The sequence below is a fragment of the Mauremys reevesii genome, linkage group 8 (genome assembly GCF_016161935.1).
Source record: "Mauremys reevesii isolate NIE-2019 linkage group 8, ASM1616193v1, whole genome shotgun sequence".
In the NCBI taxonomy this organism is placed as follows: domain Eukaryota; kingdom Metazoa; phylum Chordata; order Testudines; family Geoemydidae; genus Mauremys; species Mauremys reevesii.
The window spans coordinates 26,026,864-26,052,347 of NC_052630.1; the positions used below are offsets into that span (position 1 = coordinate 26,026,864).

At 38.6% G+C, this 25,484-nt stretch overlaps 1 long non-coding RNA gene across 2 annotated transcripts in view; it reads left to right on the forward strand.

Moving 5' to 3' along the window:
* The window catches only part of LOC120371115, a 470,086-nt gene that overhangs the window by 309,021 nt on the left and 135,581 nt on the right, over positions 1–25,484 (forward strand). The window contains exon 1 of one of the 2 annotated variants that reach the window (XR_005584152.1): positions 15,593–15,677. The exons of the other annotated variant lie outside the window; for it this stretch is intronic. This is a non-coding gene — a long non-coding RNA (uncharacterized LOC120371115). Of the gene's footprint in view, positions 1–15,592; positions 15,678–25,484 lie in introns of those variants that run through there. 2 annotated transcript variants of the gene reach the window in all.

Here is a 25,484-nt window from a genome sequence, read left to right on the forward strand (position 1 = left end):
GTTTGTCAAATTACAATATTTACTTTGTTTTTGTTGTCATGGTGCATCAGATGAGTGTTTTTTAAAACTTTTCATATCGACAACTGCTGTCCTAGCAATCAGTATAGGAAAATTGCCCCTTATTGAATAAATAAATTATCCCAGGGATTCTCTTTAGATTCCTCCACTCCACAGGACAAGCCTGCCTAAGCACTTATCTGGTGATTAGGAGGAAACTAATAACAGTCTCACTGAATGAGAACTGGAAGAACAGAGAGGAACAATGAACAGATTTGGCTATCCCTCACACTGAGTAATCGCTTACTCAGTATATGATACCATTGACTTGCATGGGATGCTTCACAGAGTATGGCAATACTTGATGTGAGTAAGGATGTGGAACTTGGCCCTTCAAGGAGGAAATGTCTTCTGAACCATGATTTGGTTCAATAGATGCTGAAAAAAAGTTCATAGAGCTTTGGCAGTTCAACCCATACACCACATTTCTGCTGAATAAAGGTTCTATATGCCCCATGAGAATGGAACAAGGTATCTTTAAATTCTGAAATGAACCTTAGCTCTTAAGGCCTGATGAGGAATAATACAGCCACTGCTGCCTTTCTTCCAGTAAATATTTATATGAGAGTAAACTGTTTAAAACACCCTTATCTTAGTTGCTTCAGACTCAGATGATGATCATCTTTGCTAACCCCCCAAAAATCTAAAGTATTTCCACTAAGAGCTCATCTAAAACATATTTTAAAATATTGTAGACAATAAATATTTGAATATATTCACTGAGGAAATATAGAAGATTTTAGGAAAATGTACATAGTTTGGAAAATTTGATCGTGATGGTATTTCAAGGGCTTTAATTTTTTTTAATCCTCCAGCAATTATCTAACTTCTGAAGATAATTGTATGACACTACCATTTGGACTGATAAATGGGAAATGACACAACTCAGAATGCTGCTTTGAACCTGTACCAGAGGTTAAAACTATTAACAGTGATGTAGCTTACTGAAATTAGATTCTACCTGAAATAACTGATGTCATTGATTTGTATGACAAGTTGAAGTTCTCTGGCTGTAAGAAGTGTGATTGTTTAAGCAGAGGGTATGTTACCTTCTTCTTTTTTCTTTTTTTTAAGACTGTCCCAGACCATTCCCACTGTTAAATTTCAATTAAAATTTGATTGAAAAAAATGTTAGAAATGTAAGTATATTTCTTTTTATCTACCCTGAGCTGTTGGCAAAACAAACTGGCTTTTCCATACATGGCATTTATTAATAATATTTTGAGTACTACTGAGCTTTTTAAGCTGAGTGTGGTGGAATTCTCATGTGGGATTATTAAATGAGTCGATTTGCATTCTAATGAGAACAAATGTTTGGGATTGCATTGTTAAAATGCTAAAACGGTGTGTGTATAATTATTTTGCAGCTTAGAATCGCAGAACTCATTTCCCCAAACTCTGTTTTTAAATAACTAAAGAGACAGAGCATACTGACGGCTGGAGGGGAGGTGATTAGGGTAATTTAAACTGTTCACAAATGACTTTGCTACTGAATGAAAGCATTTCTTTGGCTTTGCTGTGCTCCTTTCATTATCTTTAAGCGGCTGCAGTGTTGTGTCCCATATGAAGTCCCAGCAAGCTCTCTTTCCTTGTACAGTTTCTCATTTGTATTGATTAATCAGTTTGTAATTCCATTCTAGGTTGACTTGCTCATCTTTAAGGCATGTGCTGCTTTTTCTTTGCTTGTCTGTCCTGTAACGGTTATGTTGTCTCTTCTAATACCTTAGCTTTATCGCTGCAAGTCAAGCTTTAAAACATTAATCCTTTCATGCTTTAATTTCATATTCTATTACCAGAATGAATGCAAATATTGTTTCTCTTTTGCTCCTTTTTAATTATTTCACTACAGCTTTTTGCAAATGGTCCAACAGTAAAGTAAGCTTTTTTTATTACATTCTAAGTCAAAGATTTGTTTAGCTACTCTTTTCATATATTTTTCCACAACTGTTGCCAAAACAAGAATTGTTTACTGCAAGCTTCTAAGATGGTCTGTAGCCTTTATATTCTTCTCTCGGTCTGCTGCACAGAAGCATTGTCTATGTGCTACTTTTCTAAGAAAAATTGTGTGTTGCTCAGGGCAAATTACTATGAAGTACTGCAGAGGGGTTTAAATCAAGCATTGTCTTTTTCCTGCAGTGTACTGCCTTGTCATAAGCAATTTAGATTGTGAAGTATTTGGGGTAGGGACTGTTGCTTAACTGAGCAAAATCCCATGCGTAGCTATGGAGCTATATACAAATCTGAAAAATTAAATGGCAGTCCTTTAGTAGCTCCATAGTTATGATGGAGTTCTACCCTTAAAGGAGGTTTCAGATCCCTGAAATTAACTGTTCCAAGACCATCGCCAAATTTGCATGATTTCAGGGAAGAGGACAGACTTTAAATTTCCTAGGTAATTTTCATACTACATTCAGCGGCAGTTTCTGAATTCTAAGTAATTTCAAATCCCTCCTTTTGAATTTTTTGCTGAGATTGTTCTTTTACGGATCCCTGAAATTGTGACAATTTCTGATTTGAGGCAGAGGTTTATTCCTGTGTCAAATATCATTAAAGGAGGAGTCTTGAAACACAAAGTTTAAAGGAAGATATTCCTCTTCTTCATTATAATGGATATGTCAGACACATAGATTGACATAATTTGTTGGGGAAGAGCCAGCATGGTTTTGGAAAGGGAAATCACGCCTCACTAATCTACTAGAATTATTTGAGGGTGTCAAGAAGCATGTGGACCAAAGGGATCCAGTGAATATAGTGTACTTAGATTTTCAGAAATCCTTTAACAAGGCCCCTCACCAAAGGCTCTTAAGCAAAGTAAGCTGTCTTGGAATAAGAGGGAAGGTCCTCTCATGGACTGGTAACTGCTTAAAAGATAGGAAACGAAGGGTAGGAATAAATCATCAGTTTTCAGAATGGAGAGAGGTAAATAGTGGTGTCCCCTAGGGATCTGTACTGGGACCAATCCTATTCAACATATTCATAAATGATCTGGGAAAAGGTGTAAACAGTGAGGTGGCAAAATTTGCAGATGATACAAAACTACTCAAGATAGTTAAGTGCCAGTCAGACTGCAAAGAGCTACAAAAGGATCTCTCAAAACTGGGTGACTGGGCAACAAAATGGCAGAAGAAATTCAGTGTTGATAAATACAAAGTAATGCACATTGGAAAATATAATCCCAACTAGGCATATAAAATGATAGGGACTAAATTAGCTGTTACCACTCAAGAAAGAGATCTTGGAGTCATTGTGGATAGTTCTCTGCAAACATCCACTAAATGTGCAGCAGCTGTCAAAAAAGTGAACAGAATATTGGGAATCATTAAAAGGATAGATAATAAGACAGAAAATATCATATTGTCTCTATATAAATCCATGGTACACCCACATTTTGAATACTACATGCAGATGCGATTGCCTCATCTCAAAAAAGATATATTGGAGTTGGAAAAGGTTCAGAAAAGGGCAACAAAAATGATTTAGGGGTATGGAACAGCTTCCGTATGAGGAGAGACTTGGACTTTTCAGCTTGGAAAAGAGACAACTAAGGGGGGATATGATTGAAGTCTATAAAATCATGATTGGTGTGGAGAAAGTAAATAAGGAAGTGCTATTTACTCCTTCTCATAACGCAAGAACTAGGGGGTCACCAAATGAAATTAATAGGCAGCAGGTTTAAAACAAAAAAAAGGAAGTATTTCTTCACACAATGCACACTCATCCTATGGAACACCTTGCCAGAGGATGTTGTGAAGACCAAGACTGTAACAGGGTACAAAAAAGAACTAAATAAATTGATGGAGGATAGGTCCATCAATGGCTATTAGCCAGGATGGACAGGGATGGTGTCCCTAGCCTCTCTTTGCCAGAAGCTGGTAATGAGCGACATGAGACGGATCACTTGATGATTACCTGTTATGTTCATTCTCTCTGGGGCACCTGGCATTGGCCACTGTCAGAAGTCAGGATACTGGGCTAGACGGAATTTTGGTCTGACTCAGGATGGCCATTCTTATGTTGTGCCAGCAGAGAATGGGTGTATGGGCTTCCCTATGCCGAAGGAAATGATTGCAGCCCAGCAGGGAAGACTGTGCGTGGGTTGCAGAAAGGGCCGGGTGTCAGTGCTCTGAAGACACTTAGGGGTGTAGCTGTGTGAGGAAGGCAGGGAAACGTTTCCCTTTCTATCCAGCTAACAGACCAGTTATAGCTCACTATGGAAATCTCCATCCTACAAGTCAAAGTAGGTATGTTGCAGTTGGCACATCTCTCTTGCACAGCCCAGCTGGGTCTCCAACAAGCCCCAGGATCAATAAATCCTGGAGGCTGAGCACTGGGAGAGGAGTTGGTGTATGAGTAGCCCAGGTTGGAGAGCCCTCACCAAGTATAGCTTTGGGCTCCTCGGTGGAGTGAAACCCCAGTAGGGACAAGGGAGTCCTTTTTGGGAACCCTATAGATTGGCCCAGGATTCCCTCAGCAGAGGGACACTTGCCAGTGATTTCCCTTTCTCATGGCTTCCTATTCCCCTCTTATTTCCTCCCATTCCCATACAAATCTTTCTGGCCTCTCATAACATCATCCCCACAAGCTCCCATACCATCCTCCTATCCCCGGGTTTCCCATACTGTCTTCCTCCCCTCCATCTCCCTCCCCATACTTTTAGTTTCTACTCTCATGAGTCCCCAACACCCCCTTGTCCTTTGTTATGCCCTGGTTAACCCTTTGCCATAGTGTCTAATACAACCTATACCCTCCACCATGTTCTGCTATCCCTGGCCTTCCACATGCCTGTTCGCTATCCAATACTGCCTTCACCCATCCACAAGTGGGCACAAACACAGCACATCTTTTCCACATCCCTCCTTAACACTTCTAAAACTAAGAAAATGCACCTCAGAATCAACTTCCTTAAGGTTGCACAAGTGTATTTCATTTGAACACAAACAGTAAAAATCTAGAAAGTCACAAGTCGACTCCATTACCATCTGGACCAATTCAGTTCACACGGCATAGCACCCAAGCACACACAGACTCTCCAACTCTGCAATAAACTCTTCCAACATATAACCATCCACAATGGATATACGCAGTTCTTTCTTAGAATCACATCCATATGCACAATCTTTGTTTTTCTACAAGACCAGACCATTTATATCACTATAAAATAATCGAGAAAAATCATGAATGTCTACATAATTGACTCACGCAAAAACTAATAGCGTGTGTGTGTGTGTTCTCAAACTAAAGGGAAAATTATGGAGACTTACACTACAATAATCAACATATGTTTATAGCAAAATTAAGGATTTTTTTCTCTAAAAGTGACAATTATTTAACCTTCACAAGCGCAAACATCTCCCCTCCCACAACCCTAAAAATCTATTGTGGTTATTATGACTTTTCATGTCTTCAGAAAGAGATTTGCATATGTCACAAACTCAGGATTCTTTTTAGAGGCTTTTGAGTTCCAGCTATATTACCACTAAGTAATCATATCCTAGTTGGTTGTGCTTCATGATATGTATTGACAATTACAGTGCCTTTAGGCCCCTAATGTCATAGGTTGTATCGCTATATCGTCTAACCTGGAGAAAAAGTCAGGCTGCAGAACAAGTTATTTCACACTCTTTTAGTTCTCTTTGGATTAATTATGGCTATTCAGAAATGTTAGTTCTCTTATCTTTTCCTCCATTTTATATTCAGCAAAGCAAGAAATGTCAGCATAGTAATTTTTGAATTACATTTTGTATCCCAGCAAAATTTGAAAGTACCCTATTATCTCAAATCAACTCTGCAAGAGAGAGTGGTGTGTGTGTGTGTGTGCATGTGCACATGCACACACGCTTGTATGTGAGAAAGAGAATATTTGATGTGGGGTGTGTGCTATACAGATGTATTGACAGTCTCTTGGGAGGATTATATTACTGTAAAGAAGGAAAATAATGAGGACATCCAAAAAAAACAGTGATTAAAACATTTGTGAGGCTATCGTGCTTTGTGTATGCCACATAACTCACAGTAAAGCCATTTCAGAAATGCTTTTGAGAGTTCAGAAAACTGTTATGGGCGGTCTCTGATATTGCTCTGCCTGTAAAGTACCATGAGTCCACCAGTGTAGAGAATGAGAGAGCATCACACGGTTCACAATTCATCCCATTGTTCTCACTAACATGTGGTGTGTATATATAGATATGTACCACATACAAATATACCTGTATATATCTATATATATATCTCTGTATAAACACAGTAGAAACTCACTGAAATGTGCTAACGAAGGCTCCAGTCCATAGTCTAGCACCCAGCAGAAAGAGTGGCGCAGACAACCGGGGCAAGTCATGCAGATAAGGGGGAACTAATTCTCAAGCTTTCATACTCCAAAAGCTGCAGAGACGCAGCCAAGCTGCTCCATGGAAGCTACTTCAGTCTTAGGGTTACAGTAGCTCAGGCCCTTTCCACGTGTGCCTGTCCTGAAGAGCTACTTCAGAACTGAATTCTGCATTACATAGGGGATGTGCCTCCCCTTGCTGCCTTCCTAAACCCCACCCTTGAGTGCAGCAGAATGGCAGCAGTTCCACTTCCAGGGGCTTTCTGTGGCAGGAGTTGAGGACAAGATTTGTCTCTTAGTGACTGTCCTATTTGCCAGAGGATTATGGAAACCATGTGCAGAGTGCCACTTCTATTTTGTAAGCATACATTTAAAAAATCTCCATCTATTAAAAAAAACAACTCATTCAGCAGCCATGTTAGTAGCATGATGAACCATGGGCCACACTACTGGGAGCTGATGCTAGCAAATACAAACTCATACCTGGTAACTGCTGTGAATACATTTGCAGACCACAGTACGCATGCCATTTAAATGGATTAATTGTACATTTATGCACCATTAAGAATCATAGATACTAATTGCATTGAACCTATTCCCTGATAATCTTTCCAATTAAGTAGGTGTATCATTAATTAAAGTGTTGATTTAAGGGAATGCTACTTTATGGGTCAAAATCTGTTCTCACTCCAGATTTACACTGCATTTACTGCTGTGAAGTTACCAGTGTTGCCAACTCTCATCGCATTTGGTATTTTTCTGAAAGACCCAGCTCTTGGAGGCAAGAGATTACATGAGGATCACAGCTTTCATTTAAAAAAAATAGTCTTCATGGCTGCAGAGAAAACCTTGAAAATATGACACAAATGTAACCCGAAGAGATAAAAAACAGATGACAAAAAGGAATCCTATATTTATTGTTTTTGAAATCTCAAGATTTTTAAGACAATCATGTGATTTTTGAGGGGACCTTACGATATTTGAAAACTTGGGGTTGGCAATACTGAATTTCTCCATGCTTACACATGTGTTAATGACGGCAGAGTCCAGTCCCATGCTTTTATACATATTTATAAAATCACCCCAAATATATCTGCCATGGGACTTTGAGACACTTCTGTTTGCCAGAGACTGGTGCTTAAATGAGAAATTCATGAATAACAGTCTCATGGGTGAACCCACTGTAGAAATTCTACCCAGCATATGTTGCACCAAAAACCTTCCATTTGTCAAACATCTCTTTAAAGACTGAAAATGAAGACCTTCAATGTGCACATCATTCATGCTGCAATGGGAAAATCTATCCACAAACAGTTTTATTTTATCTTTAAACCATTGTGTTAAATATACAGACGTGTAGATATATTGAAAATCTTTAAATATTTCTTCTTACACAAGATTACAGCGCAAGGATCAAGATAAACCTGTCCTATCTGATGAAAAATTGAGACTGTATACTTTTAACTGATTGTAACCAATGTGTTGGTGGTAAAATATTAAGGGTGACAGATGGGTCTTAAAAATTATCAGGCTTCTGCTAAACACTTGCTGTATTTATGGTGTAATTTGTAGAATCATATTTGCTTGTTATGTGCAGATCTCTTTAAAAGTTATTTTTAAACAAGAAAATGTTTCCCTTTTTGCTGCCTTTATGGCTTTGCCTATAATAGTAATAGAAGAAATATGATGGGCAAAATACTATTCAAAGTTTCGTTTCGCTTATGTGGTCACTGGTTTCTATATTCTTTCAGTTTGTTTTTTTAGAATACAGTGGACACACACATACCTGACCTTTTTATTTACACTAGCATAGCTAGAGTTATCTACTTGAAAAGGAAGCATTAATGCCTGAAAATTGTGAACATAGTCTATTTTCTCATTTCTGAGTTCCCCATCAGCTAAGAGAGAGTAGAGATGTCTTATGTGTGGTTGTTTTTAGACAATTAGATTCAGAATTGTATTATCTGTCTCATAAGGCCAGATGCAACTATCTTAGCCTTTATTCTGTTAAAACTCCTTGGTATGCCCATATCTTGAATACTGTGTGCAGATGTGGTTGTCCCATCTCAAAAAAGATATATTGGAATTGGAAAAGGTTCAGAAAAGACCAACAAAAATGATTTAGGGGTATGGAACGGCTTCTGTATGAGGAGAGATTAATAAGGCTGAGACTTTTCAGTTTGGAAAAGAGACGACTAAGTCGGGGGGGGGGACATGATAGAGGTCTATAAAATCATGAGTGGTGTGGAGAAAGTAAATAAGGAAGTGTTACTTACTCCTTCTCATAACACAAGAACTAGGGGTCACCAAATGAAATTAATAGACAGCAGGTTTAAAACAAAAAGTATGTTTTCACACAACGCACAGTCAACCTGTGGAACTCTTTGCCAGAGGATGTTGTGAAGGCCAAGACTATAACAGGGTTAAAAAAAGAACTAGATAAATTCCTCGGGGATAGGTCCATCAATGACTATTAGCCAGGATGGGCAGAGATGGTGTCCCTAGCCTCTGTTTGCCAGAAGCTGGGAATGGGCAAAAGGGGATGGATCTCTTGATGATTACCTGTTCTGTTTATTCCCTCTGAGGATCCTGGCATTTGCCACTGTCAGAAGACAGGATACTGGGCTAGATGGACCTTTGGTCTGACCCAGTATGGCCGTTCTTATGTTCTAACATCCATTGAAATTAATTGGAATTTTGCTTGTAGTAGTTCTGCAGGATTTGTCCTGTAATTAATATTTCAGATGATACTTGGAGCACAATGATATTTTCAGGGATTGATCCTGGAACTATTTTAGGGCCTAAGTTTCTTACTCTGCTTACATCAGTAGACTCAATGTAGCCAATAGTACTACTCAGGTGACTATGAAATGTATTCCACATTAGCAATACAATTAAAATAAACCATTGTTTCCTCTTTATTTTGATATTTCACTCTAAGAAGTTATTTCCTGGGACAGAATGTGCTCCCATGAAACTGCTACACACTTATGCAAATTTATGGATCCTTGGCTTATTAGAATTTGCTAATCCTAGCATTATTAACTTCCCTCATTAGCACATTATTCTAACAGTGTTTTTATTGTTAACAAAAGATGTCTGTCTTCTGCTGGAGTTCCTATACAGTCTGTCAGTTGCCCAACACTCCCCCTAGAAAGCTTGATTATTTGGCAAGTTTAATCTAACAATATAGTTAATTTATTCTTTGTGTCTTTCCCATCAGGGGCTCTTTAATGTTTTGCTGCATACCAAGATGTCCATTTAATTCTGTGGGGATAGCTAAATTCCAGTTTTAGTTATGGTGTGAGGGCCAGGGAATAATAAATATTGAACTCCACATTGTCCCTGAATCCACATCCCAAGCCCTACTGTTGGTGGGAGATTGGAAAAAGCAACAACATTAAAGATAGAATGTCGAATCTAAATCTTTTGTTATTATTTGTTCAAAACCTAATTGTTACATTCAACATCATTCACTGAGAAAATATGCTTCCCTTTAGAATCACTGCTTTTTTCTGCCCTTTGTTTCTGCTCTTCCTTTCTCATCTACCTTTCTTTTACCCTCTCTCGTTCTTATCCTTGGTCTGTCTCCTTCCTTCCTTCTGTGTAGCCTCTTCCACTGCTATCCACTTCAAGATCAGCAATGACATAATTAGTAACATTTTAAATATCTTCATTAGACTTTAGAATTAATGAATGGAGGACATGGTGAAGGACGTCATGCCTTTCAGAGCTATTGTTACAGGCTGTCAGCAGACTCAGAAGACATAGGTTTATAGTTGGAAGCTTTACTTTGCAACCATGAGGTTTAGATTCTTTAAAACAGAAAAACAGAATCTGATGATGCCATGTGGGCCACATAGGTCCATGGATCATGTCGGACTGGTGTTTGAAGTTGTGCAATATGGAGATGACTGTAGGCATGCAGTATGGCCTTTCTATGTTATCTGTGTCTTCTTTAATGAGTTGTGCATATGCATCAAGAAAACAAGCTTCTATGTCGTCTGTCCCAACCCACAGCGAATCACCTAAGAATATGATATATTGTGACATACCAGGACACAATCCAGAGTAGTGGGGTGTGTCACTCCTGCCCTTCAACTTTGCATGCCTTCCAGTGCCTTGCAATAGTAGCTATGACCTGAGCCACACACACACACAGCCTTCCAGCATGCAAGCCACACTCTTAGTGTCTGTGTGTGCAACTGCATCCAGCCACCTACTCCCTGGCTCTCACCAGCCTTGGTTATACTGCAGGGTGACCACCAACACATCCCCAGTCCTGGATCTTCACCAGAAATGTATGTCCTGTACTGCCAAGACCTCTCTTGGACAGTACAAATATATTAAGTCCTTTAAGGGAATAATCTGCCAGTTTATTACCTTAAATTGTTATTCAAACATTTAAATTTAAACACACTGGATTAGCTAAAACAGTAAAGTATGTTCATTAACTATAAAAGAAAGAGATTTTAAATGAGTACAAGTAATGAGGCATAAAACTCAGAAATGGTTACAAGAAAAATAAAGATAAAATGGTTACTAGTATTTACTTAAGTAACCGTCTTCGTTGTAAAACAAACTTTCACACTGCACGCTCCAGCAGATTACTGGCCAGATTCTCAGGTCAGGACCCCTCCCCCAAAACTCCAATGGCTATTTCATTTTGTCCTCTCAGGTGCAGAGAAAGAGGTGGGCAGGGGTAGAGAAAAGGTGGGGGGGTGTCTTGGGGTGTTTGTCCCTCCTTTTTATATTTTCCATCCCCCTATTGAAAAACATTTCCAGATGAGACCCAGGAGACTGAGTCTATGCTGAGGATATTCCCTGCATTTTTTTGTCACCTGTTTGAACTTCCTTTGTTTTTCCTCCCTTCTTGATGACTCTGTTTACTGCTTAAATGCAGATTAAAGCAAGCACACATTAGCCTGCTAACAGATCTTTTCCTTTGCTTCCATTGATAAAAGTAAGCTTGCTAAAGGGAGCTGAACAAGTAGTAGTAGAAAAAAGTATGGTCTTTATTTTAAAAATTGCTTAAATCCAATGCTGCTAAATAATCTTTCAATTGGGTTAAAAAGAAACGAGTATTGCCCAGTTCTGTCCAAACAATATTTGGTTGTAAATCAATACTGATAAAAATATATAGCTCAATCCATATATACAGATAATTCAGCTGGACAATGAAATTAAAAAAATAACTTTACATTGTAGAATTATGTCACAAGAATAAAGGATGATACAGTATAAGTACATCATTTTTAATATTAAAAATCAAACTTTTTCCCCAGTGACATACTAAAACCAGTCTGTGTCAAAAAGTTATAAAATAAGACTTTGGATCAGTACTTTATGTGCCTGATCTCACTGCCATTGAAGTTGTTGGAAAGGAACTACTATTATTGCTGTTAACAGATACAAATTAGAGTTTTCATCTTTCAGGAAAACTGTTCAAGAATGAAATGTTCTCCTTATCATGACTTTAAGTCATCTGTTACCTGGTCTGATTATTGAAATTAATGTCGGAAAATCTTGTTTGACACCATCCAGATCACTAGAATTATGATATTTCATGTCCAATTTGAAGTCAATGATTTAAGTGCATTTAATAAAAATATTTAGGAAATAATCAAGTTTTCTATTTTCAAAATAGTTTGCAAATATGACATTTACATTTAGACCCAGAATTAAGAACAAGTTTGTTTGTGATGGCAAGAGCTCACTTTTAGTTATTCTAAGTTAATTACATTAGAGATGCAGACTCATATCACTAAGTTTATGGGGAAAGTTCTGTGTATTAAATTAAATATGAATAAATCCTAATATCATTTTCTAGCTTCCCAGATATGATATTTTGGGAGCACCTAGACCCATATGGAGTCCTATGCTGCCCTGTAACTTTTGGGGTGCCTTGGTGCTGTAATGCTATAGTTTAGATCCCTGACACCTGTTCACAAGCACAAAGTCTCACCCTGGCTTCCACCAGCCTACTTTACTCCTTGCAGGGTGACACCACTAGCCCTTCCATTTCCAAGTCTCCCCAAATTCATCCTCCCCAGTTCTTAAGTACCAGACAATCAGACTGTTCCTTTCCTATGCACAACAGAGACTTGCTTGGGGTAAAAATTGATCAAATAGAAAAAACACATTCAAATACAAACTAGTGAGGGAAAACAAACATACAAGTTACACAGAAAGTCAACATAATGATGCAATCTCAGGCTTTGCACTTCTATATCAGGTAAAATCTCTTTTCTAATACAAGTTACCTATTGCCTTTTAACAGTTTCCCAATGTGCCCCCTATCTATTGAGGGCATCCAACCTTCATGGACAGCTTCCTGCCTAAAGGCTGTCCCTCATTTTCTGGATGGATTTCTCTTCAATTTTTTATTCAGTCATTACAGATATTCAAAGTGGGGAAATTCTCAGTTATCTCAAAGTCTTTCCATTAACTCTAGTGGCCCATCATTGGTTTTTCCCTGGGTTGTACAATGTATCATTACTTGAGTCTAGTTTTGTGTAAACACCTAGCTTGGGAGATGCTTCTCTCTGGCTGATCTCTCCACTACCCTGCTCTGAGGTGGGGCCAAACTTTATGAGCACAGTTCTCTATGTACACAAATACACAAATTCATAATCATAGCCTAATTATACATATGGATGTTACTCAATATACTTTCATAGTACAACAATATAGCATGCAATCAGTTGGTTCAACTGCTCATTCTTGGGGCAAAGCTTTCTGTTCTCCCTTTCAGGGGTCTGTACCCTGCTTGTCACACCACAGTGCAGTTATTCTGGCTCTGTGTCCCATATTAGAATCTTTGCAGAGAGGTATGTTTCACAGAATAAAAACTAAAGACTGCCAGAGCAGCTGGAATGCCCCAAATTTCCCACACAAAGGTAACAAGATGAGATGGTCTAAAATTCAGCTCTGCCAGTTAATAAATGTCAAGTGATATTTGTACTCAAAATGCTAAAGGCAGGATAAGTAGCATCTCAAATTCAAATAAAAATGGAAGAGGAAACTTTTATAAAAATATCAGTAACTCCCTATGTTACTTTGATATAGTGCCCAGTTAAAACTAGAGAAAACTGTTAAAGAGCAGTTCTGATAGGGACAGATTTTCAAAGGTAGATTGTTCACATTTTTAAGAGCAAATTAAACTACTACTAATAAAAAGGTAGTAACATTGCTCTGCATTAATTATACTGCACATACCCTGAAAAAATCCCTTAACACCTTTTAGTGTGGGTGAAAAGTACTAGCAATTCCATGGTCCTAAGTCAGAACAGAATGATTCCTGCCACTCTGCTTCCTGCCTTCCCATTTTCCTCCTGTAAAAGATGCAGAAGCAACATTTGGGCTGCATTGTTCCTTCCTCCCTCCAGCTCTTCCAGGGAAAGAGCTCATGGTTCCCCAGTCCAACACAACCCATTTGATTGTTAAAAAAAACTGCTACTGTCTCTGCATGAGTGGATTTGTCATATCCCTGTAATAGCTTGAAATAGAATAAACTAGGCAATATTAGCTCCTGAAATGCATTTTCACATTTACTAATGTTAACTGAAAATGCAGACCTCAGATTCATGATGATGAAATAGACCATAAGTCATATGAGAGGAGCATGGGTTAGAAGGCACGCTTAAAACAACAACCGACTAGGCTGCTATTTAAGAGTACATGCAACCTAGGTTACAAGAATCCTAGCATAGCAAATGGGATTCAGAAGTGTACTACACACAATTCAAGGGGTTTAGGTTAGAGAAAACAGAAGGGGAAAGCTTTAAAAGATTTCCATAGTGAATAGAACAGTATTGTGGATATTGAGCTCAAGAGTATTTATGGGGAGGAATATAATTTCATAAACCAAAATGTATTAAGAAGTTGAATGTTGCAAATATATAGAATTCAGTACGTCCAATCCCAAGGATTCAAATATGGACTCAGATTCTCTTGTGACCAAAATGTGGGTGGCTTAAAATAATATCTATATATAGATATATTTCTCTATTATTTATTTTTCCTTAAGGAGAACTCAGCTGCATCTAGTGTTTCGAGAACAGGTGCAGGATGTAGCCAGGGAATGGGGAGAATTCTTGGCGGGAAACAGGAGCAGAAGGACCAAAAGAATGCATTATAAGTTGGTTGCCTGGGAATGCTTAGGTTTATATTCACCAAGGAATTATCTTTGTAAACCGGGACTATTAAGTCACTGCATCTGTCCATGCCTAATATCTTCACGGACAGAGAAAGTTTTAGAGGGAGAATTAGACTAACTATGCAGTTGATACAGGGACAGCAAGTATCGGACTTATCCATCCTTTTGTTACTACTTCTAAAGCCTGGGACTCTAGATTTCTTTCTCTACAGCCAGGGAGACATCTCTGTTTAGTTTTATTGATAAAGATTAGATTTGAAATAGAGTCTTGGCCTCTTGGACATCTACCCTGGGACAGACAGTGGAGGAAATTTAGCCTTTCCTAGATCAGAACACAGAAATTTATCCTTCCTGTGCTTGTCAGTAATTGATTTCTCTGGGGAAGGCTCAGAACCACTGTTAGTGGCTGCAGACTAAGGGTCTTCCTAGAGAGGCCTGTGAGGGTGTAAAGCTTTTAGCTTTAGTAATGAAAAACTGGCTACTTTTGTCAGTGTTTTGTAGAGGTGGGGTTGTATCCTGCTTTGTGATGTCGCAGAAGTGTAGGACTGGGCTGCAGAGAATGTAAGGAGATGAGAAGTATGTCCTCTGTGTTTATTTCCTGCTTGGCTTGTCATGACCCTCTGTGCTGGAACCGGGTGAATACAATAAAAAGGTAAAAATACCCTTGCAGATATAACCCTTCTGCCAGGTGAAGCCAACAGCAATAAGGGTCAGGTTCAGTATTTAGGGGTTCCTTTTCAACAATACAACACAAAACTGGCTCGAGCCAGTGACCTGGGACAATTACACACCACCCATTGGGTGCCTCTAAGAGGCAATACTTCCCCTCTCGCAAGCACAGAGTCTGAGTGTAGCAAAAATTTTTAACAAAAGGAGGGAAGTAACTCAGCATTAATTTGGGAAAACACCACAACTAGGGTTCAGAAACACAAACCATGAGCGAAAGACCCACCTCCAAGTAAGTTGGGTAGTGTCCTTTTCCCCTCAGGTTCTTAAATCCAGCAACCAAAGTGTCTCTTTAACGTGCCTGTCCCTTCTCTGTACCCCACTCACAGTTGCTGTCCTTGGCCAGTGCAGCCCCAGAGTTCAGAGGTTCATCCGCAGAGTTCACCTCCCACCCTGTGTGGACAGGGGATGGTGGTAAGTAGTCACCCTACATGCTCCACTGCTTGGGCACTCACTCGTTGCCCCAACAGCAGATTGCTGCACCTCTGCAGGTCCCTGCTGGCCACTTCTCTCTGCCAGCTGCCCTGCTGGCTGCTTGCCACGCCTCACTACCAGCCTCCCTGCTGGCTGTGCCTCTCCACCACCTGCCTGTCTGGCCACTCACCAAGATGTCTTCAGCCCCCCACCATACACACACACTTAACACAGCTCTCAATGATTTCAGCTGTTAGTCGGGGAGCCTCACTGCTGGTGTACACTGGGCAGTCTCTTGCAATAGCGATACTGTCCCAAAGTAGGTATCAGTGATTTCAGATCTGCAGCATTTAACAAGACTTTCAATTGAATCTAAATTTGCTCTTTATTATACCATGGGGAGAGAAAAGGTGAAATTAAGCAGGGTCTATACCACTAGATACAAGTACCTATGCCCACCCTATCTCAACTCATTGGGCTTTGGAACCCATGTTCCCTGCCTAGTGTGTGCCATTCAGTTGAGGGTGAGTCCCTCTTCAGGGTATGCCAGGTACAGTTCTGCTGTCCTCGGTTCACACAACAAGGATAACAACCCTTTATTACTCCTGCCCCAATAACAAGGAGACTGGGGATCCAACACCAGCCACAACTGATCAGTTGGGCAAGCAATTCCATCATGCTGAGCACCTAGGCAGGGTGGGTGTGTCCATGCAAACGAGATCAGCGTCTGAAGTATTTTTTCCACAGCTCACCACTAGATGTCAGAGGAGAGCTCATTCAGACTACTTACACAGCTAAAACTTACCAATTCATGTCTCTTGTACTCTTACTCGGGACCATAGGCACTCTTCTCCTCCAGGGGAATCAATCAGTCCCGCATCAAGTGTTTTTTGAATTACAGTAAGATTAAACATAAATAATAATAATAATATGATAATGAATTTCTTTGGCCTTTAGCCTCACATCAGAATGAATATGTACTTTTAGCTGATGTATATCCCAGAAGACACAAAAAGATGCTGGATATTAAGAGGAATTTATACAAACTGGTAAAATACTAATCTTTTCAAATGTGATGGTTCTTTTAGTAGTGGAAGAAAATATATGAAAAAGGTTAAATGAATTACAGGCTCTGTCTTTGTACTAAGGCCCAGATTCCTTTTTGTTAGTTATTAACACCATATTTTTTTTCTGAATATGCATCACTCATTTTGGATTATTTAATTTAGCTTCCTTTCCAGATGAACTAGCTTTATTAAATGTTTGCCATGGATGGGCACGCAAAGTTTGTGCAGACTATAAATATCTATGATTAGTCTGGTACAGTATTTTGCAATCTAAGGTATACCAATTATGCTTAATATTTTCATCAAAGCTTGGGAAGGATTTTGAGAATACATGCACAAAGTCATTTGTGCGGACCATATCAATACAACCGGAAGACCATCTGCTTCTCTAAATTTTTTCTCAGAGGTACAGATCATGTCTGATTTAAGGGCGTGGACTTACTCAGAGACAGTGAGGCTCACATGTTAACAGGGAGCTCCAACAAGTCACAATTCAAATCAGAATCCACCAACAGTAGTTATGGCTTGCCACAAAGGTCCTATTCTCTTACACTGAGTTATAAAGCTATTTTAGGGTACAGCTATTTTTAGCACTATTGCAGCAGCCAAAGTCTGTAGACCCAAGCTCTGAGACTCATTGCCGCAGGATTTGGTTTTGCTTTTTGCAGTGTAGACGTGACCTGTATCCCCCTTTTAGACAGAAGTGAAATTTGATCTTGCTTTAGTAAGTGAAGAGCAAGCTGGCTGTACATTGTTGCTTAGACTGGAACACTGAGTGTGTAACAGTTTTCTTTGAAGTCATAGCTCAGAATCTTGTGTTCTAAGAATAAGTGCACGATGACAGAGGGGCATTTGGAGTTTGCTGTGTAACCATAACCTACCCAAGTTGCTATTTTGCTATTAATGAGAGATGAGCAAGATATCAACTGATTTAGGATGTGATCTGAATCAACAGAAATAATCTATGAGGCAGTAGTGCAGATCTTGCAATGTCATTCAGGGTTACATAATTTGTTTCCTGATGTGATTCCAACCTGGAGACCTGAGTGTTTTATACAACTTCCAATTATTTAGAAAAGAAAACCATTATGGTTTTCAAGGTCACAGAAGCAGTGCAATAGAAATATAGGTGCCAATAATTAAGGGTTGGTTCTCCTTTTCTAAATTACATTTAGTAAACTCCCTGAGCACCATAAACTGCCCTGAAAGCTCAACAAGGCACTCATAATCATAATTAGCCAAAGTCATGCCATGTGTAACTCCAGTTCAATATTTTGCTGATTTATCCATGATTTAATGACTTATCTTGTTCCTACTGAAGTAAATTGCAAAAGTTCCAATTGGATTTGGCCTTAAGTGAATAAGGCCAAATGCAAGTGCTGTGTATATTTAGCTAGATCATTAGTAAAGGGAATGCTGTCAACAAAAAGAAAGCTTTGCTCATGTTCTGTTTAATTTTTGCAAGTATTTTTCTGTACTGTACTCATATGTTATTCTGATTGAATTGTATGTTCTGTATTGACATATTCCAGGTGTGCTGTCATAGCATGGATCGCATGCAGATCTCTTAAATTTTCAGAGATCTAAACATCATCTCTATTTCTTATGCAGCTGTTAGACACAGTTTGTTACAAGAACTTTGCATGTGGATATTTCATGTGAAGACAATTAAGGCCTAAATTACCACTCACCTGGCCATTAACTTTCAGTTAAACAGTCATTTACCCATAATGTGGGGATAGTGGCCCAGTTACTTTGTAACATTTTACTTTATGTTGAATGATGTGTTATTTCCTGAAAGTGAGGAAATAGACAGCAACAAAGGCTGACTACAACCCGGTCAAGACCTGCTTGGGAAGATATTGAATGTTTCTGTGGTTACAGCAGGGGACTGGAATTTGAGACACCTGGCTTCTATTCTTGGCTCAGAAATGGTTAGGCCTTCTGCCAGGTGTCATTAGCAATATTAAGGACCAGGTTTTAAAATCAATAAAATGATTGTTTTAAAGTCTCCACCTAAAACTTTATCTAATCTCAAACTTCAGGAATTTAACATTTTACTGCTCCACCGTCTCACCATCACTTTTCCTAGTATTTCTTCCCTTGTCACAAACACTTCAGAGTACTTGGAAATATAAAATCACCCCCACCTTTTTATCTGGGGGAAAAAACATAGTAGTCATGTATTTACAAACAAATAACAATTGGCAAAACCCAAACAGTATTTCAAGGGCACAACTGACCCCACAGTCCCAATAATTAATTTTCTGACTTGTTTAGGCACAGATCTCTTACTCACAGGTAAAACCGGCTGGGCAACTACATTTCATATCTGTGAAAAATTTTGAGGGTTTGGGGGGGAAAACTTTGTCACAAATTGGGATGAAAATTGCAGGGCTCAGAGGAGGCCAAGGCAACTCCAGAAGTGTGGTTAGTGCTGGCTGGGTAATGTTGATGCAAGGGCCTCTGGAATGCCGCAACAGCAGGGCTCCTAGGGATCCCCAAATAATGCATTAGAGCAGAGGCTGCTCCTGATATTGAGGCATGCAGCTGGCCAGCAAGTTAAATTTAGCCTGTAGGACATGTAGGATCAAAAGAGCCACGTCCACTTTGCAAGTATATTAGAAAGCTAGTGAGGATACTTTGACTAATCTTATATACCACATATAAAATTGTGCAATCATTAATGGTAATGTGTCATGATTAGCAATTAAATTATCCCCCAAAGACCTAACTCCAGATTTCTCTCATTTTTTTCTGGCTTTTTTCCTACTTAATGTTTTAGAGTGATTTTCATTAGGTGTAAGTATCTTTAGTTAGTCTATATTAATTCTTAACTGTAGATTCCTCCATTGCTAGATTAACAGAATTTACATTTGTGCTAATAGAAATTATATGGTGCATAATAGTGAAGAATATGCAATCATATATAATGTGTATGTATAATATTAAAACCATTGCTCTGTGTGCTGTATAGAAAATATATTTATGGTTAAATCCCTGAAGTAAAGAAGCCTTATTTGCCTGCTAAATATATTGAAATCACTCAGTAAATTGAGACCTGTTACTTTAGTCTCAGGCCTGGTCTACACTAGGGAGGGGGAGCGAGCTAAGTCAGTCTAAGTTACACAACTTCAGGTATGAAAATAGCATAGCTGAAGTTGACATACTTAGAGCTACTTACCGTGATGTCTTCACTGCGGTAGGTCGACTGCTGTCGCTCCCCCATCAACTCTGCCTATGCTTCTCACTCCAGTGAAGTACTGGAGTCAAGGGGAGAGTGCTCGGTGGTCAATTTATCATGTCTTCACTAGACACGATAAATCGACCCCTGCTGGATTGATCACTTCGGAGGTAAGTGTAGACATGCCCTCAGGAAAAAGATTGATTGTTGCAAGGTGTTGAAGCAGGCCCTGTAACATGCCTAAGTTTTCAGGTGTTACCTTTGTGTCGCTCACTTTACTTAGGATCTCTGTGATATCTTCTAAGAATGAGCAGCCTTTTGCCCAGCCCCATTTCACTAAGTGCTCCATGCCAGAAACCTTTTACTTCCACAACATCTGTCATCATTCCAGAATTCATTTCCTTGGAACGGCCTGCAGAGGCCAATAAATCAGTCCATTATCCTAAAGAAAACAAGGTTTACTAGAAAACTGAGAATTTTTCAAGAAAACAACAGTTAAATGGAATCAACATGGCTTAGTGAAGCAACTTCGCGAAGCCTTAGCTCAGCAGGATAGAATGTCATTGTTACAACATTCCCCACTACCTTTGCATAAATGGAAAAAACTTTCACTATCTGTTCTTCTCAGGGTCCCATCCTAAGCTTTAGGTTTCTGCGTGCTATCATGCTGAATATTCTGTTAGCATCTCCAGTTCTATCTGGCACCCTGTGGCAATAAAGATCCTTTATTTCAGGTCAGCTTGATATGCATCTTTGAGATTGAGGCCCAGCTTCATTAAACACCCTTTGGCTGATTTGTGTTTTGTTTTGTTATACTGCTGTGATCCCTGTGAGGTTCTTTCTTAGCTAGTGAAGCCCAGAGAAATGATATAATGCACATAATTTCAGTTTTGCCAAACCAAAATTCCAGTCTCCTACTGCAGGCTATACTTTACCCCATATTTGTGTTTCATTTCCCCAAATCAATCCATATTCTTTTCCTCAAATGTACCTTGATGGGATAGTTTGGGTGAATAAATAATTAAGCACCCCCCCCCACTTATAACCATTAGCACATGCGTAGTTCTTAATCCCAGACTGAAGAGTCAGATTTTCATACTCCCCAAGGTATCTTTGTTTTAACTTGCTTAATTGCTAGTTTAATCAGATCATGGTAAGCCCATATACTGTACTGAGATGACTTCAATATCTATACCTAATATGATTTTTCAGATGGTATTCAGACCATTAGAAGTTATAAATGTGGTGTATTGAAATATGCGCTAAAATTGTACCTGTCTCTTTAAATTCTCAGGGATTTTTCTGGTCCTGCTTGCAGGGTAAGGTGCTCAGTAGGGAAGCATGCATTCTGGGTCTAGGAGCAGTCTGCAAAGAGCCAGCCTAGAACAAAGTGGGATGAGTTGTGCAGAATGAGTAGGGAACAGCCTGCTTTCTCTCTCTCTGTTGTTATTTTTTGTGTTAAGGTCCTGGATTTTAATAACTACAGTGGTGTTATTTTAGCACCTTCCAGAAATATAATTATATGTTTTTATCTAATATCTCTGTATGCCATGAACATATCAATAAACAGTGTAGAGTAAGGAATGGATTACCTTAGGGTATGAGATGGGAATGGAGATTTTGAATTTGCTTAGGGAAGTTGCCACATGAAAATCCCTCTAGACTGATATCCTTTGTTTACCCACAAAAGAGGTACATTATAGGAAGTAGTAGTGCAAGTTTCCCAATATCTCCATCCACCCTCTTCTGGAAGAACCTACCTCTGGAGGGAGGGATGATAGCATATTTCAGTCTCCAGGGCCTTTTTGACACGTTTGTTCCTTGTCTATTAGCTGTGACCATGAGTTACATGATTTGAATACTTATCATATACAACCATGTAACTGAACTGAGGGCTGAACAATCCCAAATGGGTACAGTCTTGCCATTTTCTTCCTGGCAGAGAGTGTAGAAATCTCCCTAGAGCAAATTCTTCTTTTAATAGTACCTAAAGGGGAAATGTGGTGAAGACAGTTATAAAGTTTAGACAATTCAACCTGGCTAGTACATGTACTATACATTGTTCCTTTGTAAAAGAGCTGAACTTTTAACATTCCTCCCTTAAAATTCTTCCTCCATTTCTAACAGATGAAATAGACTTCCATGCTGATTTCTTGCCAGCATATACTAGAAGAGATGATCTTTTGCAGCCTGCATTGTAGGAGGCTTTTCTTTACAGAATAGCACTTTATTAACCTGTTTTATTGGCATGCTTTAATTGAGTTTAAATTACAAAGTTATTTTAACTTTAGACTCAGGAATTGGGTTGGTATTTACTTGATTAAACAAAGCAACTGAAGTCCCCATCTGATTGTGTAAGACTCAGGCTTGTGATTGATTAAATCTGAAAGCTTATCAATTTGATTTAAATGATTGATGTTGATTATTTCCTTTTCAAATTATTCTATCTAAGATTTTTGATCAAGACATTGAATTGAATGCCAAATACATTACAGCGGCTGTATTGATTGGATGGTTTTGATTTATGTGTTGATTTTTGATCTGAGTAATTTTAACATGGTTTTGTAGCAGTAATTAACATCTCAGTTTCAACAAACTGGAACTGGATTTTCCATTTAAAAAAATTTAGCTTTCTAGGGAGGGAGGAGGATTCATGAGATGAGTATTGTGTAAGTGTAATTAATTTAACCTTTTATTCTCAGTCTAATTTTAGATTCTCTTTTGTTGATTTTGCAGACTTGATGTTTATAACTTATTCACCATTGGTGCAAAACATTTATTATTATTGTGCTACATGTTACATTAATATATATACTAACATTAAATTAAAATGTTTGCGTTTGTAACCATGCTGAAGTGACTATTATGATATGCGCACACATTTAAAATTGTATTTGTGTAAAATATGTTTGTGTCATAGTGTTTTAACTTAAGTATTTTCCTCTCTTGTTTTAAATACATAAATTAATCCAATAAAGTCCCTTTGAATATGGTACCAGGGAACATCATATACATTTCAGTGATGTGGGTTGTAGCACAACACTGGACAAAAGAAGTGCCATGTTTAATATAGACCATTACACTTTTTTAAGAATGGAACTAATGCACTAGGGTCATGGGGGGGGGGGGGATAACACCTCTGCAATAGTGTGAGATAGAGCCTTCTTCTGGTCATTCTGAAACTTTTGGCTTAGATTTTCCAAAATGGGTTTCCAAAAATTCTGCTCTTAAATTGATACTTGACACCCAAATAAGTGACCAAAAATCCTACTAAAGCTCATAAGAGTTGCTGGCTGATTGGCATTTTTCTGAATTTAGGCATCTAAATTTAGGGACTCATTTTTGAAAATATAATCCTATATCAAGTGAGACAGTCAATGTATCCGTCTGTTCTTGAAAAAAGCTATGCACAATATCAGTGCTTATTAACGGTACTAAAATAAGTAAACTTGAAGTCCAATAACTGAAGTGAAACTAAAAGATTCAACTGAATTTCTAGGGAAAATAGATTTTCCTTAAAATGCAGCTATTTATTCAGACTTTTTCCAGTTTTCTATTTTCAGTTTTTCTCCTTATTAGTTCAGATAAAGCCATCTAGGAAGGACTTTCCCACTTATGGTGGTGTGGTGCAGTTTTATATGCATTGTTGATTCCCTAGATTGTGAGTATTGTTCCTATTATGAGTTTCCCTTTAAAGTTTCTTGAGGGATAGGGTGGGGGAATGCAGCCTCCCTCCATATTTGGGAGCTGAAGTGAGTTGTATTTCTTTCAGTTTGATTCTCGTTACAAACCCCCAACTGTTGCTCAAAAAGCTCCCAGATTTCATGCATCTTCCACCAAGCTCTCTGTGCTATTCAGACTCAAACTGTTTTCTGAAAAAGCAAAAGCAAACCCACAGTTTTAGTTTATATAATGCTCAATGCTGGCACCAGCCTTCTATAGATACAGTGACTGCATGGAATTAACATGAGGGCAAAATTCACATTCTTGTGGAATGCACATGAGCCCCTTGCTCAATGCTCTAAGAGAACCCAGTGAAATCAAACTAGGTCTGCTAGTGGTTTTTATAGTATATTGCATATTCCTGGGGATACCCAGTTTCTTCTCTACCTTTTTATGTCTTCCTTGTACCTTGTGTACTGGTGCCATGTGAGTGCACAATGTATGTAAAACATTGCCAAACGAGAGTAGCAGCATTTTTCACTTACTGTGAACAAGAAAATAACTACCCAAGGGCAAGATAATGGAGAATCAGGCTCTATATTTGCTAATTTCATTTATACACCTTGGAAGAAGCCAGATGAGTAGAACAGGCAGAATAACAGTAAAAGATCACAAATAATGTATTCATTGATTTATTGGGGAAGAGGGAGATTATAAATAACATTGTTTGATTAACGCTATTCAACCAGTTGTAGAGCTAGATCAATAACGTAAACAATTTGCAAATAATTTTTCAGCAATTATCAGGAAACATTTTGTCAGATAAAGTATGTGTGAATAATATTCAAACTATCACTGTGGATCAGCACCTGTGTTATTCACCACCTGCATCTATAATTGTTTACATCAGACAAAATGTGCATCTGTAAATATTTGCTAATTGGTTTAATTAAGGTCCCAATCCTTTGACTTCACTGAAAGTTTTTGGTGCACAGACTATGAGTAATAGGAAATTAATCAAAAGAATTCCTGCATTATGAAAATCTGTTTTAACATATTACTATTGTCCATAGGTCAGTGAATATTCCAAGGCTACAAATATCCAGAGTATATTAAAAAAAATCCAAAAAACAAAATACCCCACCACAGAGAAATGTATAGGGAGGAAATCAGTGTAATATTTGCTCTGTAGCAATGCAGATTGCAACATTACAGTACTAAAGGGGGAGTGGAGGGAACTCCACATTCATCTTAATGGAGTGCTAATGTCAAAGGCTAGCTTGGACTTTTTATCTTTTATATTTGTAAGTGGATTAAATGCTGATGTAAAAGAAATCTGAATAGGGTCTGACCCAAGCAAGATCCATAGCTGCCAGGTGTTAAGCAATATACAAGCTTGAATTCCCATACAAAAAGTTTCCAGTACTCCTTATTTCTTACCTTCAACACAGCTCATAAACCAAACTGAGGTCACTCTTGTTGACTGCTGTGCTGGACTGTGTTTTGAATTTGTGATGTTCATAAAATAAAGAGAGGTACTGTGAATCTGGGAGTGCATCAATCTCTGTACAGTGCAGTGATGCTAATTAGGGAAGACTGGGGTCAGCAAATGCCTGCCACATGATTTTTGCATTTGATCAAAGTTCTATAGGCTGCAGAACTGGGGAAGCGGGGTATGGCTCAACCACTTCTAAGTGATGGTGCTGTGCTAAATCAATATGGCAGTTGCCGGACCATCGTGCTGGCTGTATGGTTGCAACGCCATTGAAATTTGATCGAAACACTCCTCCATCCAGGAGACCAGAATACATATCAATCTGCTAGAGATGAGAGCAGTTCACCTAGCCTGCAATGCATTCATCCCCCTTGGATTGTCTGACCACATCCTGATAT